This window comes from Schistocerca gregaria, chromosome 5 (assembly GCF_023897955.1).
Source record: "Schistocerca gregaria isolate iqSchGreg1 chromosome 5, iqSchGreg1.2, whole genome shotgun sequence".
NCBI lineage: Eukaryota > Metazoa > Arthropoda > Insecta > Orthoptera > Acrididae > Schistocerca > Schistocerca gregaria.
The window spans coordinates 399,337,249-399,352,781 of record NC_064924.1 but is presented as its reverse complement, the minus strand read 5'-3'; positions in this window follow the sequence as shown (position 1 = coordinate 399,352,781).

The following is a 15,533-nucleotide window of genomic DNA, read 5'->3' as shown; positions in this document are numbered from 1 at the left end:
GCAAGCTTCTTCATCTCCCAGTACCTACTGCAACCTACATCCTTCTGAATCTGCTTAGTGTATTCATCTCTTGGTCTCCCTCTACGATTTTTACCCTCCATGCTGCCCTCCAATACTAAATTGGTGATCCCTTGTTGCCTCAGAACATCTCCTGCCAACCAATCCCTTCTTCTGGTCAAGTTGTGCCACAAACTTCTCTTCTCCCCAATCTTATTCAATACTTCCTCGTTTGTTATGTGATCTACCCATCTAATCTTCAGCATTCTTCTGTAGCACCACATTTCGAAAGCTTCTATTCTCTTCTTGTCCAAACTATTTATCGTCCATGATTCACTTCCATACATGGCTACACTCCATACAAATACTTTCAGAAATGACTTCCTGACACTTAAATCTATACTCGATGTTAGCAAATTTCTCTTATTCAGAAATGCTTTCCTCGCCATTGCCAGTCTACATTTTATATCCTCTCCACTTTGACCATCATCAGTTATTTTGCTTCCCAAATAGCAAAACTCCTTTACTACTTTAAGTGTCTCATTTCCTAATCTAATTACCTCAGCAACACCCGACTTAATTCGACTACATTCCATTATCCTCATTTTGCTTTTGTTGATGCTCATTTTATATCCTCCTTTCAAGACACTGTCCATTCCATTCAACTGCTCTTCCAACTCCTTTGCTGTCTCTGACAGAATTACAATGTCATTGGTGAACCTCAAAGATTTTATTTCTTCTCCATGGTTTATAATACCTACCCCGAATTTTTCTTTTGTTTCCTTTACTGCTTGCTCAATACACAGATTGAATATCATCGGAGAGAGGCTACAACCCTGTATTACTCCCTTCCCAACCACTGTTTCCCTTTCATGTCCCTCAACTCTTATAATTGCCATCTGGTTTCTGACAAATTGTAAATAGCCTTTCGCTCCCTGTATTTTACCCCTGCCACCTTTAGAATTTGAAAGAGAGTATTCCAGTCAACATTGTCAAAAGCTTTCTCTAAGTCTACAAATGCTAGAAACATAGGTTTGCCTTTCCTTAATCTTTCTTCTAAGATAAGTCGTAAGGTCAATATTGCCTCACGTGTTCCAGTATTTCTATGGAATCCAAACTGATCTTCCCCGAGGTTGACTTCTACTAGTTTTTTTGTTAGTCTGTAAAGAATTCATGTTAGTATTTTGCAGGTGTCGCTTATTAAACTGATTGTTCGGTAATTTTCACATTTGTCAACACCTGCTTTCTTTGGGATTGGAATTATTATATTCTTCTTGTAGTCTGAGGGTATTTCACCTGTTTCATACATCTTGCTCACCAGATGGTAGAGTTTTGTCAGGACTGGCTCTCCCAAGGCCGTCAGTAGTTCCAATGGAATGTTGTCTACTCCGGGGGCCTTGTTTCGACTCAGGTCTTTCAGTGCTCTGTCAAACTTTTCACGCAGTATCGTATCTCCCATTTCATCTTCACCTACATCCTCTTCCATTTCCATAATATTGTCCTCAAGTACATCGCCCTTGTATAGACCCTCTATATACTCCTTCCACCTTGCTGCTTTCCCTTCTTTGCTTAGAACTGGGTTTCTATATGAGCTCTTGATGTTCATACAAGTGGTTCTCTTATCTCCAAAGGTCTCTTTAATTTTCCTGTAGGCAGTATCTATCTTACCCCTAGTGAGATAAGCCGCTACATCCTTACATTTGTCCTCTAGCCATCCAAGCTTAGCCATTTTGCACTTCCTGTCGATCTCATTTTTGAGACGTCTGTATTCCTTTTTGCCTGCTTCATTTACTGCATTTTTATATTTTCTCCTTTCATCAAGTAAATTCAATATTTCTTCTGTTACCCAAGGATTTCTACTAGCCCTCGTCTTTTTACCTACTTGATCCTCTGCTGCCTTCACTACTTCATCCCTCAAAGCTACCCATTCTTCTTCTACTGTATTTCTTTCCCCCATTCGTGTCAATTGTTCCCTTATGCTCTCCCTGAAACTCTGTACAACCTCTGGTTCTTTCAGTTTATCCAGGTTCCATTTCCATAAATTCCCACCTTTTTGCAGTTTCTTCAGTTTCAATCTACAGGTCACAACCAACAGATTGCGGCCAGAATCCACATCTGCCCTGGAAATGTCTTACAATTTAAAACCTGGTTCCTAAATCTGTGTCTTACCATTATATAATCTATCTGATACCTTTTAGTATCTCAAGTGCTCTTCCATGTATACAACCTTCTTTCATGATTCTTAAACAAAGTGTTAGCTATGATTAAGTTGTGCTCTGAGCAAAATTCTACCAGGCAGCTTCCTCTTTCATTTCTTAGCCCCAATCTATATTCACCTACTACGTTTCCTTCTCTCCATTTTCCTACTGCTGAATTCCAGTCACCCATGACTATTAAATTTTCATCACCCTTCACTATCTGAATAATTTCTTTTATTTCATCATACATTTCTTCAATTTCTTTGTCATCTGCAGAGCTAGTTGGCATATAAACTTGTACTGCTGTAGTAGGTGTGGGCTTCGTATCTTTCTTGGCCACAATAATGTGTTCACTATGCTGTTTGTAGTAGCTTACCCGCATTCCTATTTTCCTATTCATTATTAAACCTACTCCTGCATTACCCCTATTTGATTTTTTGTTTATAACCCTGTAGTCACCTGACCAGAAGTCTTGTTCCTCCTGCCACTGAACTTTACTAATTCCCACTATATCTAACTTTAACCTATCCATTTCCCTTTTTAAATTTTCTAACCTACCTGCCCGATTAAGGGATCTGGCATTCCACGCTCCGATCTGTAGAACGCCAGTTTTCTTTCTCCTGATAATGACATCCTCTTGAGTAGTCCCTGCCCGGAGATCCGAATGGGGGACTATTTTAACTCCAGAATATTTTACCCAAGAGGACGCTATCATCATTTAACCATACAGTAAAGCTACATGCTCTCGGGTACCAGCACAGGAAGGCCATTTTGGTTATTGTTACAAGGATAGATCGGTCAATCATCCAGACTGTTGCCCTTGCAACTACTGAAAAGGCTGCCGCCCCTCTTCAGGAACCACATGTTTGTCTGGCCTCTCAACAGATATCCCTCCATTGTGGTTGAACCTATGGTATGGCTATCTGCATTGCTGAGGCACGCAAGCCTCCCCACCAATGGTAAGGTCCATGGTTCATGGGGGGAGAAAGCTTGGTACAATCTAGATAAAAAGCTTAGGTAAACTCTTTCTAAAATCATCACTAATTAATGAAATACAGATGTTATTTTTATAGTATTTATACCATTTGTATTCTCATAGTTAAAGGAATGATAATTATGCTTGCAAGATAAGGTGAGAATTGTTTGACGACTTAAACTGACCTTCAACAACTGAGCTACAATGTTCAGCAAACATTACCACAAACATATAGAAATAACCTCAACATATTTACATAAATTCCTCAATTTAAGTCTCAAAAAACATGGATTATTTCCCGTAGACTTCACAGGACAAATACATATACCTGACAACATGTAGTGAGGTATAGTGACAAGATACACAGCGACATAATCATATAAATTTTAAATACTAACAAAGAGATAGAGGGGCTGGCCAGTACTTTCCTCAGCTCAGAACAGCCGATAGATACACAAAAAACAACCGAAAATTTACATTCCTAGCTTTCGGAATAAATGTTCCTTCATCAGGGAGGAGGAAGGGGAAAGAAAGGGAAGAAGGGAAAGTGGATTTAGTTACTCACAACCCAGGTTATGAAGCAACAGGGAAAGGAAAACAGGGACAACCATGCCTCCATCCTTGCTACCCTCCCTGTTTTCCTTTCCCTGTTGCTTCAAAACCTGGGTTGCAAGTAACTAAATCCACTTTCCCTTCTTCCCTTTCTTTCCCCTCCCTCCTCCCTGATGAAGGAACATTTATTCCGGAAGCTAGGAACATAAATTTTCGGTTGTTTTTTGTGTATCTATTGGCTGTACTGAGCTGAGGTAAGTACTGGCCAGTCCCTCTATCTCTTTGTTAGTATTTGTTTCACGTCTTTATATGAGATTTTCCATTAATTATTCATATAAATTTTACTACTTCAGTTCAAAAAATTATGTCTAACACAAAAAGAATTTTATTATGTAACCACATTAATCATAATTACTTGATAATTGTCAACTGAATTCCCCTCTGTGGTCATGGGATTGGACCACAACTAAGGCAAAATGTCTTATATGAAAACACAGGAGGTTAACAGGTGTAACTTTGAATTATTCCTGGCTCCTCTTCAAACACAACTATATATTTACTTAAGATACCGAACAATTGCTTTCTTTGACATCCTGCTAAATTTTCTGGCTCTTTACTTTATGTTGGACTTGGGTCTTTACTCCAAAGACTTCTGTACATTTCATCATTTGGGCTGTGGTTTTCTTAGTATATCTAGCCATCCAATTAGTCCTAAACACTTGACAATATTTATCATGCTTACCCTCCTCCTATAATAAACTGACTTGAACCTCCACACCTTCAATCAAGAACAATACCTTGCTCAAAGAAACGCCAGTCTTTGTGTCCCTTTCTTGGGTAACAAGTCCCAAGAAACATTTGACAATTAACCATTCTACGACTAGAAATGTACATATTACTGCTACATTCTCTAGTTTTATTTCCAGTCTTATTTGTATCCTCACTTTCCTTGACCTGGTGCTGACTCCAAGCAGCTTGTAATTATGCACTAGAATGATGTACTTTGGTTTGCTTGGATGCCTTCTTAAAAAAAAACTGCTGCTAACGAATATTTTTTGAGTATATACAAAGATTTTAAAAACATCAGTGTGATCAGTCACAGATTCCACACTTCTCTTGGGCTCCATTTGTATGGTCTTGGAAAGAAACTTGTGTGACAGAAAATACTTGAAGAAACTAAAAGGCACTATCTTATATCCAATACAAACACAAGAATTTTAGGCTACCAAAAATACTCTATCATAAACAGCATGATAAGTACTTGTGAGCAGAAAAATCATCAACCAAAACCAGTGCATTCATATAAAAAAATCAAAATTTTGTGTTTTCTTCCAGAATATGCAAAGCATAAGGAACCAAATTTTAGAGCTACAAATACTTTTATAAATACTTTTAGAATGTTTTTAGAAAGCCTCACAGACACTACAGATTTGCTTTGTATGGCTGAACATTAGCTTGAAGATGACAGAGTTGCCTATTTTTCCTTTCTTAGCTTTCAGATGGTCAACTATTTTTGTAGAAGTAACAAATACTGCTAGAGATAATGTAGGTTTTATTTCATTACTTAAAACCAAGCATATGAATTATAAAAAGCATTTTGAACATGTCATTTAAAACTCTTAAGCTTTTAGTTATGTGCATCTATGGACAACATGATGGTAACATACCAATATTCATCTCCAAACTAGACACATTGCTGCAATGCTACAGTTCAAAATACTCCAATATTATATTTTGGAGAAACTTTAATATAGATTTCTTAATCCACTGCTTCCCAAAAAATAAAGAAAATTTTGCAATGTCATAACATGAAAAATATAAACAGCAAACCTGCTAGAACAATTATTACCAGCTCCTCTGCAATAGATGGTCTTTTTGTTAATACTGATATGTCTGAGTATTTGAAAATAGTGTCGTAAAGTTATATATTGTTACCACTGGTGTTCTACTAAGGGCAGTGCCACCTGCCCCGTCTTGGAGGGCAGCAACAATGATGGGTGTTTCATGTGCCATGTACCATACAGAGACCTATATAGGAGACCGATTTGCAGCCTGGCATTAGTTCTCAGTGAGACTCATCAGCAAAAGATGGATTGCCGAAATATTTAATCGAGTTGATTTTAGGATCCAGCAGCAAACCCAAAGAAACTTTCAAGACTTATTACGCTGGGAAAGCCTGCGAAGTCACATGTCACCTGCTTCCACACTAGACCATATCTACAATGGTATATCAGGTCAAAACTGCTTGGTGCTGAGTATGGTAAAGCCAGCTGCAAATAAGCAAACAGAAGCTCTCCAACACACACATGAAAGATCAACTGGAAACAAAAACAGTATAGCACATCTCACACATCTGCTCCATTAAGGTGACTGGAATGACATCTGTTGAGCAAGCAAGATTGACAGTACGGTTCATGAACTTACGTGCATCTTGTAACATTGCTATGAAGTGGCATTCCCAATCAAACTTGCCGCTAATCAATACACATTCAAAAGTCTAATAATAAATCGCTAGCAGCAGGAATATAAACCTCTTGCAGATGTAAGAGACTGCAGCATGCCTACCGTGAAACTACGAACAGCGAGTTATTCCATAACTAGTTCAAACATTGTAAAAGAATTCTAAACAAGGTAATTCAGGAAGTAAAGAAAATGTATAGTCAGCAGTTCATCATTAACTAATGTTGTAAATCAAAAGCCACATGGAAATTACTCAATTAAAAAAAATGGTGAAGAACATAAGACACACTCAATAACATGCATTAAAAATGAAAATATGTTACCCCCTGACCCTAAACTATCATGTGAAATATTTAATAAACACTTCATAAACACTGGTGACAAACTTTCTTATTTAATCAAGACTCCTGCACCCACTTTCACCCAAATTCAGCAGTACTCCAACAATCACTTTTTCTTGATCAAGTGGAATCTGAGATATTATGAGGCAGGAACCAAACAAACATTCCTGTGGGTTTAATTATATATCTGATTACCTTTTAAATCAAATCTGACAACATGTGTGTGACCCACTGTCAGATATAATAAACTGCTCCTTACCACCAGAATTTTGAAAGCAGCAAATATTGTTCCTCTGTTTAAAAAAAGGTGAAAGAACTACAGATCTATCTCCAGTTTATCAAGCACATAAAAAGTCCTTGAGAAAGCAGTATATGATCATATTATTAATTTCTTGGAAAGTAACTGCATATGAGTCTCCACCAGTTTGATTTCCGGTAAAGGAGATCAATAAATGGAGCATTATATTCATCTTTAAATCAAATATACGGTGCACTCAATAAAAGAAAACACACAACATGCATGTTCCTTGAACTCACAAAAGCTTTTCATCTTGTCAACCATTAATTACTTTTGGAGAAACTACTATATAATGGAATTAGAGGAAATTGCAATTCCTGGTTTAGGTCATATCTTTCAGACAGAGTGCAGAAAATAGTAATCACCTCAAAAAATTGTAAAAGTGCTCAGTCAAAGGAACATGTAATAAGGCAAGGCATTCCCCAAGGTTCCACAATTGGTCTCCTTTTATTTCTAATATTTATCAATGATCTGCCCCAAAGCATTCAGGAAGATCTACCAGTAATGTTTGTGATGACATCAATATACTGTTTGCTAACCAGTGTCCCCAAGAACTCAACACCAAAATTGCTGATATAAACTGTAATCTGGTAAAATGATTAAATGAAAACAAACTTCTCCTAAATAAAGATAATTTACACTCAACACAAAAGGTATCATCTGTGATACATGATACCAGCAATTTAGGAAAAAACAGAATACTGTAAAGAAGTCACATTAAGCTGCAGACGGGCACAATTAAAATATGCTTACATTAGCTTTCAGCCAGAGCCTCCATCAGCAAAAGAGAAACAAGCAAGCACACTTCATGCACACATCACCACCAACTCCAGCATATCAGGCCAGGATGCAAAATCACGCAGAATGCAAGCAGCAATCTGAAGGGGACAGGGAAGGGGAATGGATGGTAGTGTACAGGTGAGGATAGAGATGAACTCCAACTGGTGGAGTGTGCAGGGACTAGAATTCCAACAGGTGCAGTATCAGCTGGTTGTGAGGAAGTGAGGTGTGGAAAAAAGGAGCAACAAAAAGAGAGGGGCCATCCTCATTTCCTTCACACAAGCCATGAGTGGAGCTCCTTATTTTCAGGCTACTGAAACGAGAACATTCTTTTTTTCTCCTGGCATTTGGTAACCTAAGTAATTATTATAATATTCAGAACAGCTTCAATTCTTTCATCATGTCTCTCTTGTCATGCTTTTGTAGTAAATGTGTCAAAATTGAGGAATCTCTTTTCTGGTTTCCTGCTTCTGCATGACTTATGATCCACTGCCATCAAAAAATCACATTTTTAAAACTTGTAAGGATATTTTATTTAAATGAAATCATAACTATTTCATTTGATAAAATATGTTTCCATTTTTTAAAGTGACATACAGAAATGTATATTCCTCTGCAGGTTGTGTGGGTGTACCAAAACCCTTTCCATTCATAAGGCATTTGCATTCATCCCAGATACTGTTAATTATTTTAAAACATAAAAAACGTAAAAATGGCTGTGGTAGAGCAGCGTTAGCAAGATCTTCTTCCATTCCTTGCATTTTGACAATGGAGCACTGTATTGGGTCATCTGTGTCTTAGTGTCAGGCAAGCCAGTTACTCTGCACATCCAAATATAAAAATACAATCTAAGAAAAAAAGGGTACACCACAAAAGAATTATCCAAATAGGACATAAATCAGTAGATTTGATTTACATGCACAGACAAATTGTGTGATTTGTTTAAGAGAAAGAGCTTCACAAAATGAACAAGACAATAAAGCATTGGTCCACCTCGGGCTCTTGTGCAAGCAGTTATTCAGCTAGACATTGATTGATAGAGTTGTTGGATGTCCTCCTGAGGGATATTGTGCCAAATTCTGTCCAAGTGGCATGTTAGATATTCAAAATTTTGAATGGAGGTCCCTGCCCATAATCGTTCCAAATATTCTTGATTGGGGAGATATCCAGCAACCTTGCAGCTAAGGTAGGGTTTGGCAAACATGAAGACAAGTGGTAGCACTCTTGCCATGTGCAGGCAGGCATTATGTTGCTGAAATTTAAGTCCTGAATGGCTTGTCATAAAGGGCAACAAAATGGGGCATAGAGTATCACTGAGCAATTGGGCATAGAGTATCATTGAGCAATTGGATGTAGAGTATCATCGAGCAATTGGGCATAGAGTATCATTGACCAATCATTGTGGGGTAAGAGTGTCGTGGATGAAAACCAAAGGGGTCCTGCTATGAAAGAAATGGCACCCCAGACCATCACCCCTAGCTATCTGGCAGTATGGTGGGTGACATTTAGGCTGATATTCCACTGCTGACTAGGGCACCTACAGACTCATCTTTGCTGATCATTGGGGCTCAGTTTGAAGTAGGGATCATCATTGAAGACAGTTTCTACTCCAGTCAATTGGATTCCAGGCCAAAGATGTGTCTGAAGACATGCCAGACAGTGGTGGGATACCAATCTGTCTGTCACCGATGATGCAGCCCATCAACTAAGGGTGATGGTGTGGGGTGGCATTTCTTTTCATGTAGTAGGATCGATTTGATTATTATCTGCAGTGCCCTTACAGCACAGTGGTATGTCAGCAATATTCACTGCTTTGTTGCCCTTGAAGGCAAAACATCCAGTCGCACACAGCAACAGCTCCTACTGCTTGTCTTCATGCTTGCCAAAGCCTACCTTGGACCACAACGTCACTGGATCTCTCCCCAATTGAGAATGTGTGGAGTATTCTGGGCAAGTTTCTCCAACCATCTCAGTATTTTAATGATCGAATTTACCAGCTGGACAGAATTTGGTACAATACCTATTAGGAGGACATCAAACAACTCCATCAATCAATGACAAGCTGAATAACTGCTTGCATAAGCATCAGAGGTGGACCAACTTGTTACTGACTTTCTCAATATGTGAAGCACTTTCTCTTTAATAAATCGTTCATTTTTTCTGAAATGGTAATTATTTGTTTTTCTGTACATCGCCATCACATCAACTGATTTCCATCTCTCTTTCTCTTTATCTCTCTCTCTTTGTAGTAGAGAGTATATTGACAACTACGATGCCCCATAGCTGCAATTGACACTTTTGCTCTTCAATCTTACTGCAGTTTCTTGGATATTGTTGTATATGTTTTCTATATGTTATATCTTTGCCAAGATAGATCCTGACAGACTTGTTTTTTCTTGAGAGATACATCATTTAGCATGAGTGAGTTTCTGCATTCAAGACAATTTAACTTTGTGAATTATGCACACTGTTTTATTCACTGTCGCTTGTACTTTGTTGTGAAGGCACCAGTTTTGTGCCAGGGTTAATGCTTTATTACAATTTTTACATATGAGGTCTGGAACCCTCTAATGGGACATCAAAGAGATTTTCTGCATATCCCAGCTACTTCTTCCTTCCATGAGGTTTCCTAAAAGAGATGATTGGAGTACATTCAAAAGTACAGGACTACAGACGAATTCCAGTGGCCTGCACCCTTGGAAGATATGTTGTATCTTCAAATTTTTTCAGTCCTTGTATTACCTAAAATAAAGGCAGACATCTTGGAGCTTTTAATTCAGCCTGAGGGAAAAAAAGGCCACCAAAAATTTTTTATTCGTCCCTAAATGCTAACCATAATTTTTATTGTGTAATGATGTGTTACACCCATACAATTCACTGCATCACTTTAGATCTCCATTTATGGAAGTCATACTGATTCCAATTCATATTAGTCAGCTGTATGTGGTTAATAGCCATGCATTTAAAAATCATTCTTTACTTTACCAGTTATGTCCAACAGGTATATTGGTGCTTGACATCTTCCTGTTTTTTTTTTTTAGAATTATTGCATATGTGGCCTTGTAACTTACAGAAATTCTTTCTTGTGCAAGGCACTCATACAAAACACTTTCATGTGTGACATTGAGTATGTGCCTCGAGCAGCTCTTCCAAGCAAATTCATCCTGGCTCAGGACGTTTGCCTGTATATTAAAAATTTATTGCATCCAACAATTTAGCCTCTCCAGAAAGCAACACTACTGTTAATGTACCCTCTGACAGAAACATTAACATTCTGAGTTGTTGCTGTCCTTGATCGTCCACCACTGCAGTCTAAAACGTGGTGACTGGAAATGTATTACTCAGCTATAAATTCAAAATGGCTTGTGATAAAATATCAAAAATTAATAACAGGCGAATGTTTGCAAGACATATTACACTACCAAATTGCATTTACACACTTCCAGGCATTAAACTAGGCTTTACAATCCAAAACTGCTTACATATTTATAACTCTGAACTTAAGCAACATGTCAGGAAACAGAATGCAAAAAGCCTTTGCTGTAAGTGATGATCCTCTCCAGTAATGTAGAAATTACGTTTCTTAGGTGGAACACAAATATTTGTCTGCTCAAAGTTACACAAATTACATGATCCATTCTGCTATCATGCATATTGTATTAACTGTATTCACACAGGATTTTGATTGTAACCCTCATGACCCTTTATACATGATTATTACTGCCATAATCTGACAAACTCTACATACAAATGATACACTCACATCAAGGATCCACAAAACTAAAAAATAAATAAACTCTTGAAACACCGAGAAGTTACAACAATCAGCTTTTCCAGTTCATTAGTTCTTGTTACTACTGTGAAGTGGAAACAAGTTTAAGTGATCATTAGCATTTTGGTGGAAGTTTTCACAATACACAGTCATTCACTAGCTTTATCACATATTTTTATATGAGACATTTTACAGCAAAACAGTCTGCACACAAACCACCACCAGCCAGTGGACATACTTCTTCCCCTTACTGAGCTGCCTGTTTGAATTACTGAGAGTGGTTTGAAGTTCATTTAGGTGAACCCCAGGTTTTTACAACACTTAACTGTTCGCTGATGAAGCACGCTTTACAAGACAAGATATCTTTTACGTCCACAAAGAGCAATAGGCAAACATCAATGGATATGCACTCCAGGAATACCACAACCAAAAAATGCTTTCACATAACATTTAGGCAGGAACAATCAGAGGGTGTAACCTGGGAAACACATGCTTCCCACATAGCTATCTGAACCTTTCTGTCAGTGCTTCTTGGATGATATCTTTCAATAGTTACTTGCATGGGCTGCTCATTCTAAAGGATCAGAGGGGACTGACTCCATCAAACATTTTGTGATTTTTGTTTTTTTTTTCAGTTTTATATCAGACAATTTGAGTATGGCATGATTGAGGTGTAGTATGACTGACTATGACTGACAGAAACCAAATGTAATCAGGCCCAGTTCTCTCTGTTGCAGATACATACAAGACATTTCACTCCATAGTGGTGAACCAGTTTTTTGTTCCTCATCCCATTCATCCAAAGCTGAGGGCCAGTGGTAGGTGATGTGTAGCCACGTACTCCCTCCACACAGTCATAGTGATGCGACCAAGCAATTTCTCACTCTCCACCTTTACCCCTCACCAAAACATAGCTGTGGGACAGCAAGCACAGACCCAGTGGATGGGCTACTGCACATGTAACTCTCTTTCCCTGCACCCCAGACATGCCACAGGGCCAGTGGCAGACGGCCCTTATTCCCTCTATACTCCTAATTCCTAAAACTGCAGTCACAGTGATGTGACCAAGCTGTTTCCCTTTCCCCAACTTCGCCCTTGCCCTCACCCTCGCCCTAGTGGAGTTTAGGGCCAGCTCAAATGGGCCAGGTGGACAGACCACTCATCCATTTCCCTCCTTCCCCACACCACAGCGAACCCCACTGTCCCTGCTGCGTTCTCACTCTGCTCCCCTTGCCCACCTGTCTACAAGTCTTCAGAATGTTTGGGGCCACAGCACCTAACTGTAGTTGCTATCATGTACCTTACTGCATTCCTTCCCCCCCCCCCTCCCCCCACATCCCCCTTCTGCCATTCATCAAGAGGAAATGTGGAAAACAGTGAATGAAGCCACCTCTCAGTAGGGTCCTGTATTTTGGAGCTGTGTGGTTGAGACTCAGGAGCTCAAAAAGTGATTTTAAAATGTATAAAGTAGATTTTTTGCTTAAATGCCTTTTCATTTATTAAATATGGAAGAGAAGCTTGAAAACAATTTGTTAGGTGCACACCAACCAAAAGATTTCTTGGTGTCTCAATTTGATGGTAAAAAGAAGACAACTTTCGCAACACATGGTTGTGTAAAAAGTCTTTGTTAACAGTGAGTGAAGAGAAACAAAAATTATTTTGTTCCTATTGTGTGTTATTTTATGGTGAAGGACTGTGGAAAACAGTCAGGTATAAGGATCTAAAGCATTTAAGTGAACATTATGAAAAGTGAAGAGAGTGGACTACATTTAGAAAATGCTTGTAAATACAAAATGTGTCACACAATTAACATTGCTGCTGAGATTGATTCAGCATATATAATGTCAATTCAGAAATATAGTGAATTAGTTACAAAGAATAGACACGTATTACACAGAACAGTAGAGTTCTTAATGTTTTATGGAACTCACGTGTTAGCACCGAGCGCTCACATTGAGAAATGGGAGTCAGCAAACTGCGACAATTTCTTAGATTTGTTATCTCTTCTAAGAAATCTTGACAACATGTTAGATGACTATTAAGCAGAACTAGGTCTTCTGTATGTAAATATACATTACACATGATATGAAACTAACTTTTAAACTGTACGTATCAAGTTTACATTGAAGAACTGATTAAAGACATTAATACTGCCATATTTGTTTATGTGCAGGCAGATTAATCAACGGATATTATAAGCAGAAGTCAATCTGTCACTATGCCATGGTATATTAAGTGATAGAAACATTTCCTGTGAAAATGTTAATGATAGGAGAGCATGTAGGCTTGGTGAGGTTCTAAAAAGAAGTCTGGAACCTTTCAATGTTGAAGAATAACTCTTTGCTCAGGCATACAATGGTGCCCCAGTAAATGAGTGGCAGTCATGGTGTTGCACAGACTCTGATGCAGAGTACTTTCCCATACAGCAAGTTATGTGCACCAAACGAATTTGGTTCTTCAGAGTGCTTGTAGTAAAAACATGAAGTCTCTTAGGCTGTTCTTTACAGATTTTTTCTGGATTTGCAATGTTTTTCTCTTCATTGCCTAAGCAAAGTGATTTGTTAAAGACAATCTGCAACAAGAGAATTCCTTTAGTCTCTTTCAACTGGATTAAACTTTCAGTCTCACATAGTAATATATGTTCAAGAAACAAATTATGTTTTGACTGATTAAAGAAGAAGATTCATGGAATGATATTACAATAAGAGAAGCATTAACTTCAAGAAATTTACTGCACAATCCAGACTTTCTGTTCCTTCTAACTTTTTTTCTGTGAGATTGTGAAACATGTTGATATTCTGTACAGCACAATTCAGATGCAAAGTGCAAATGTCATTACTACGAGGTGCATTCAAGTTCTAAGGCCTCCGAATTTTTTTCTCTGGACTGGAAAGAGATAGAAACATGCACATTGTTTTAAAATGAGGCCGCGTTCATTGTCAATATGTCCCAGAGGTGGCAGCACCATGTGGCAGATGGAATTTTACCGCCAGCAGCGAGAATGAGAACTGTTTTAAATACTTAAAATGGCGACATTTTCCTTACTTGAACAGCATGCAGTCATTCGTTTTCTGAATTTCTGTGGTGTGAAACCAAGTGAAATTCATCGACATTTGAAGGAGACATGTGGTGATGGAGCTATGGATGTGTCAAAAGTGCGTTCGTGGGTGCGACAGTTTAATGAAGGCAGAACATCGTGTGACAACAAACCGAAACAACCTTGGGCTCGCCCAAGCCGGTCTGACAACATGATCGAGAAAGTGGAGAGAATTGTTTTGGGGGATCGTTGAATGGCTGTTGAACAGATCGCCTCCAGAGTTAGCATTTCCGTGGGTTCTGTGCACACAATTCTGCATGACGACCTGAAAATGCGAAAAGTGTCATCCAGGTGGGTGCCACGAATGCTGACGTACAACCACATGACTGCCCGTGTGGCATGTTGCCAAGCAATGTTGATGCGCAACAACAGCATCAATGGGACTTTCTTTTCATCGGTTGTGACAATGGATGAGACGTGGATGCCATTTTTCAATCCAGAAACAAAGCGCTCAATGGAAGCACACAGATTCACTGCCACCAAAAAAATTTCGGGTCACCGCCAGTGCTGAAAAAATAATGGTGTCCATGTTCTGGGACAGTGAGGGCGTAATCCTTACCCATTGCATTCCAGAGGGCACTATGGTAACAGGTGCATCCTACGAAAATGTTTTGAAGAACAAATTCCTTCCTGCACTGCAACAAAAACGTCCAGGAAGGGCTGCGCGTGTGCTGTTTCACCAAGACAACACACCCGCACATCGAGCTAAAGTTACGCAACAGTTTCTTTGTGATAACAACTTTGAAGTGATTCCTCATGCTCCCTACTCACCTGACCTAGCTCCTAGTGACTTTTGGCTTTTTCCAACAATGAAAGACACTCTCCATGGCCGCACATTCACCAGCCGTGCTGTTATTGCCTCAGCAATTTTCCAGTGGTCAAAACAGACTCCTAAAGAAGCCTTCACCGCTGCCATGGAATCATGGCATCAGAACTGTGAAAAATGTGTACGTCTGCAGGGCAATTACGTCAAGAAGTAACGCCAGTTTCATCGATTTCGGGTGAGTAGTTAATTAGAAAAAAAATTGGAGGCCTTAGAACTTGAATGCAGCTCGTATATCC